The sequence below is a fragment of the Humulus lupulus genome, chromosome 3 (assembly GCF_963169125.1).
Source record: "Humulus lupulus chromosome 3, drHumLupu1.1, whole genome shotgun sequence".
NCBI classification, from domain to species: Eukaryota; Viridiplantae; Streptophyta; class Magnoliopsida; order Rosales; family Cannabaceae; genus Humulus; species Humulus lupulus.
The window spans coordinates 22,912,727-22,918,726 of NC_084795.1; positions in this window are offsets into that span (position 1 = coordinate 22,912,727).

The window sequence follows — 6,000 nt, forward strand, 5'->3', positions numbered from 1 at the left end:
CACCCCATTATATTTGAAGGTTCCACACAACTCCAGAAAGTTGGACAAATGGGTGTAAGGATCTTCAGAGGGCAACCCATTGAATTGCACAGAGGACTGCACCATTTGTAAAATAGCAGGCTTGATTTCGAAGTTGTTGGCCTCTACAGCTGGTGGGCGTATACTATTTTGTACTCCCGTCAGAGTGGGTAGCACATAATCTCTCAGGCTCCTCTCAGCATTGGTTTGAGCCTGAACCCCTTGTACAACTCCTGGATTTAGACCATTCCTGCCATCCCCATCATTCTGTGCCATCTTCACAGAATTCTGGGCCTCTCTCTTGTTCTTTCTGATTTGATTGCAAGACTTTTCAATCTCGGGATTCAGAGGAACAAGTGTGGCTTTTCCTTTTCTGCCACGCATATACCAAAATTCACCTGAGATAAAAAAATTAAGCAACTAAACAGATTAGAAACAAATAAATTAAAAATCAAATTAGAATAAAAATTAATTAGACTGATATTGATAATTATTTTCAATCCCCGGCAACGGCGCCAAAAACTTGTTGCGATATTTATAGCTATGCAAGTGCACACAGTCGCAAACTTGTAATAAAATGGTAAAACCAAGTATCGTCCTCAAGGACTGATTTATCAATTACCAATCAATTAATCCCTTAATTCTATTTGATTAAACAATTATCAGAGATTTTAAACTAAGAAAAATACTACAAAGCGCAGTGAAGAATTAAACAAATTAACAAAGAAAATACAATTAGGACAATTATGGTTCTCTATTTTTCCACCCTGTTATTTCCTAATGCAAGCATCTATATCCTCTTCTCCCTATTCAAAAATAAGTTGCAACAACAATTCATAATCTGGTCAAGACTTATGAAATTCAATCTAAATGACTACTTCCTATATTTCTATGGTAAGTTGAATCATGTAGAGGGCATTAGCCACGCAACTCAGAAAATAAACAAATAATCTAGATACCTTCGTTCTAAATTAAATTTGCATCCAAACAATCAAAGCATATCAAATTTCACTTTTCAGATTTCAATTTGATTCATAAAATAGCAATTAGAGGTGATCAATCAATAATCGCACAATTAACATAGATTGCAAGGAATTGAAAGAGATGAAGAAGAATATCAATTTTGCATTAAACCATAACAAGGGTTTCCAAAAGATTCACATAAAAGCCCTAAAAGAAAATTTAGCCTATGATATTCATTCTAGCCATATAATTGTTTAATTACAAACATGAAAATTGACAGAAAAAGATAAAGAAAACTCAGGGACGAATCCTCCAATATGGTGTTCTTACTCCAGCCGTCGTCGTCTCCTTTCAGCCTCTCTCAGTCGCCTATATGATTCCCAAAAACCCTACTGAAAGTTCCCTCTCGAAAAGACTGAATTGCCCATCAAAAATAACCAATTATGCCAGAATTCGCGAAACCAGCGCTGTAGCGCTACCATTGTAGCGCTGTAGCGCTAAACTCAGAAACGATACGGGGGAAAAACTGGGCACCAGCGCTGTAGCGCTCTTTTGGTAGCGCTATAGCGCTAAAGTCAAGAACTATCTTCCTGAAAACTGCGTCCAAGCGCTGTAGCGCTGATGTTGTAGCGCTGTAGCGCTTAAGTCAGTGCCGAACCTCTTCAAGATTTCTTCCTAGCGCTACGGCGCTCCCAAGGTAGCGCTATAGCGCTACTTACAGAACCACCCAAAAGTCACAAATCCGTCTCGATTTCATTCCATTTTCGCTCCTTTTCAATATTTGCATCACTTAACATCAATAACCCTGAAACAAGAACAAACAAGCATAAATCCGAAATAAAACAACCCTAACTAATGAAAAATAGCCTAAAAACTAGAACCATAAACGAGCGTAAAACTCGTTTATCACAATCCAAAAACTCTTATTCGCAAATTAGATTCGATTATACCCATGTTTAAGCAATATATACATACATATATAAACACCCGAATCCATTTAGTAAGAATTATTCATATTCATGTCATGTATAATCCCAAAATTATATTCAAAACAAAACCATAAATACTAAAAAAGTGATTAGAGTGAGATGAAGAAACAAAAATATTGAGCTCTCATAGACAACAAAACACAACAATCAAAACATAAATATCCAAAAAAAAAATCAAACCTCAAGGGAAGATCTAACCTTTGTTAGGTTCTGAAATGAAAATTGAAATGGAGATGAAAATGATGAGGAGGACGCATATATCTTGAGATTTACTTTGGCTCCATTTTTTTTTCTTCGTCAAGGCTCCAGTAGGAGGTTTGGTCCGAGAGAGGCAGTGGTTCGGTCCGAGAGAGGAGGGGGAGGAGGAGGTGATGATGGGTATAGCAGGAAGAGAAAGGAGAGAAGGAAAATATGGTGGAAAATGAGACAAAGAGAGAAGGAGATGAAGACTGGTTCGGTCCGAGCTAGAAAGAGATGGTTCGGTCCGAGCTAGGGAAAATGAGACAGAGAGAAAGAGATGGTTCAGTCCGAGCTAGGGAAAATGAGACAGAGAGAAAGAGATGGTTCGGTTCGAGCTAGGGAAAATGAGACAGAGAGAAAGAGATGGTTGACAGAGAGAAAGAGATGAAGACTTCGGTCCGAGATAGGGAAAATGAGAAAGAGATGAAGACTGAGACAGAGAGAGAAAGAGATGAACACTTCGGTCCGAGATAGGGAAAATGAGAAGGAAAATTTGCCTTTTTTTTTTCACTTGCCGTTTTTTTTTTAACTTGCCGCGTGTGACTTTACTCATTAACTTTATATATACAATAACTCTTTTTAAATAGTATTATAATGATGTGTTATGGTAATGGGTGTTTGGTGTAGTGTTTTAATTTTCATTACGCGATAGAGTATTAGACCAAGAACATACTTCCTGTTCTTGTTCTTGATTTGGAATTCTTAAGGCTTTGAGATCCAAAGGAGAGTGGGGATTTTGTAAGTGGGTGGACTAAGGATCGCACTAGGAGAGCAAGACATTGAAGATCTAACTTGAGAATTTGTAAGGTGAACTCTTTAAACATTGTTACTAAAGTTATGACAGATCATGGTTTTGATGTTGTAAGATGGATTTAATTGTTTTTGGGATTATGAATGTTTATTAGAGGTTTAGGGTTGTTAATATATAGGCTCAAAGGGTTAGAAACATGTTATGATAGTTATTTTGGTGCAAAGTATTTAGTCCCCTAGTGTTTTGGGTCGAAATGGTTGAGAATTAGTAAAAATTTCTGGGTTTTTTAGCAGCGGCGCCGTGGCTCAAGTGGATGAGCACTGTGGAACAAATGCATCTTATTTAGGCTCCAAAATTCTATCTATTTTTGGTAGCGCCGCGACGCTTTTGGGAGGGTGCCGCTGTTGAAATACATTTTTTTGTCATAATTAACTTTCGAGTTTCATATTTTGATCATAACTTTTAACCCCGATGTCGGATTTGGACGTTCTTTATATGGTTGAAAAGCTTGTGGAAAGATCTACAGTCCAAGAACCTAAAACAACTTTAGATATTATTATTTTTGAGCCGAAATTATGAACTAAGCTTGGTATTAATAAATTTTGATCGATTTTGTTTAGGTTTGGCAAGAGATGCTTGAACAGAATCATACATGGGTTGTTTTATCAACTAAATTACTGGAATTTAGGTAAGAAGAGTTTTCATTATAACACATGTCGTGCATACAAGGCAAAAATAGTATGTATAGGTGATTTAATTATGTATATGTATGGTTAAAGTTATGATTTTGTCATGTATGTTATGACTTATTGAACATTGCATGTTTATGTATGTAGTATGATTATAATGATACTGTCAACACTTGCTTACGTTGTTTGGTTGCTGTATGCTTGCGTGACATGCTTATATTATGAAAATTCATGTTTACATTACGAAAAAATTGCATGCTTACATTATGATAAAATGTATACTTACGTTTCTCGTGCTTAGCTGCACACTTGACCAGGTTAGCACTCGTTTACGACCAGTATGACATCGATGATACATGTTACGATTGTATGATGAGATGTTTTTGTATGGTATGATTATGAATTAATTATGATATGTTATGGTATGTTAAGTTATGCTATGAGAATGATGTGATATGTATGAATTATTATTGAACTCTATATATGTTAAGGTATGGATTATGAGTAGTATATGAATTAGACTGTGATAGTTAGAATTAGTATATGTTTTATGTTTGATATTTTATACTTATGTTTTCTGTTTGGGCTTTGGGGGTTGTGACCTACATAGTTCTTATTGCTGGGCGCTAGCTCTCAGGTACTTTGTGTTGCAGGTAAAGGTATAAGCGTAGTTGATGAGGCGATGAGTTGGAGCCAGCTCGGTTAGATGTGTGCATGTCGTGATTGGTTGACCTGGGGGTCAAGGGGTTGCTACTTATGTATTATTGTTATAAAGGTTTTAACCTTTGGTTTATGTTGTGTCTTGAACATGTATTTTTACTTATGTCGTGCATGTAAAACATGATTTATCTTAAATATCGACATCTCAAGTTGCATGTTTTGTAAAATGTGTTAATTCGTATTTATTTCAATAAAAGTTCTGTTTTATTAAAGAGATTCATGTAAACATTAATTTACTTAAATATGAAGTATTTAGTAAATTGATAAGTTTTAAGTCGGGTGGTTACATTTCTAGAATTATATGGGAAAGGATTTTTGAATCATTAAAAATTGCCAGAGGCAAGGAAACTATTGTGACTTTTCCTCTTATCAATACTCATAATTAAAAGCCTCAATGCTTTTCAAGTAGATGCACCGTTTTTGGGAGGTTATAAAATTAGTGGAGGTATATTTCTTCATTTATAAATTATATGAAATCCAAAAAAATTGTGACATTTCTTCTCTCTTTGGTCATTGTTAACTTATTATTAGAAATTAGATTAGTTAGATTAAAACAGATATATGTCATAAAATACATAAAACTCTCATAAAATTTGAAAAACAAAATGCAATAATTTTAAGCTGCCACCTCATCATGTTTGGGCTTGGCTTTATATAAGTATATAGATATAGATTTTTCTCCTCTTGGTAGCCAAATTGTTATTATAAATTTGCTTTGGCCATTGTGTTTAATATGGTGAGAGAAACTTTATTGGCAACACTACAAAAAAGGTAATTTGTGTTATAAACGATTTTTAGCGTCAGTTTTAAAAATGACGCGAAATCTTGTGATGCAAACTTATCCACCATTTGCGTCAGTTTTGAAATGACGCAAACTTATCTTTTGTGATAGTACATAACTGACTCAAATAATAGTATTTGTGTTAGTTGTGAACTAACACAAACTTAGCGTTTGTGATAGCGCACAACTAACACAAATAATATATTAAAAAAAATCAAATTTGCCTAGATTCATTGAGCATCTAACGGGAACTGAATTTAAAAAAAAAACAAAAATCAGATTTCAAATCAAATAAATTATTTACACAATATACAAAATACAAAATAATATCTTAGATTTAGACAACAATTTACAAACTTTAAACAACAAAATCACAGAAAATTTAATACAAAACCAATTCTGAAATGTAAAAGAAAAAAAAATGGCCCCGACCCTTTGTCGATACCACAACCCAAAACCCACAACCCTCCGCCACACCTAATCTCAACAACCCCGACTCTTTGTCACACCTACAAAACCCATGACCTCAATACCCAAAACTAAAATCCCAACTGAGTGAGATACCCCCGGAAAATTAGATCAAAAGAGAAAAAACAGAAGGAACTCGAACTACCAAACCTGCGCGAGCGAGAAACCCACCGAACCTGCAAATTATCGTTGTCTCCTTCGGCCATGACTATCCCTCCATCCCCCAACCCTTACCTTTGACCATCCCATCCACCTGAAGAAAAAAGAAAAGAAGGAAAAGATATATTAGAAGAAGAAGAAGAAGAAAGGGAGAGAGGGTGAGATCGACATATGTAGATGGTGACAGTAAGGAAAGGGGCAGGTAGGGTTCATTGAGAGAGT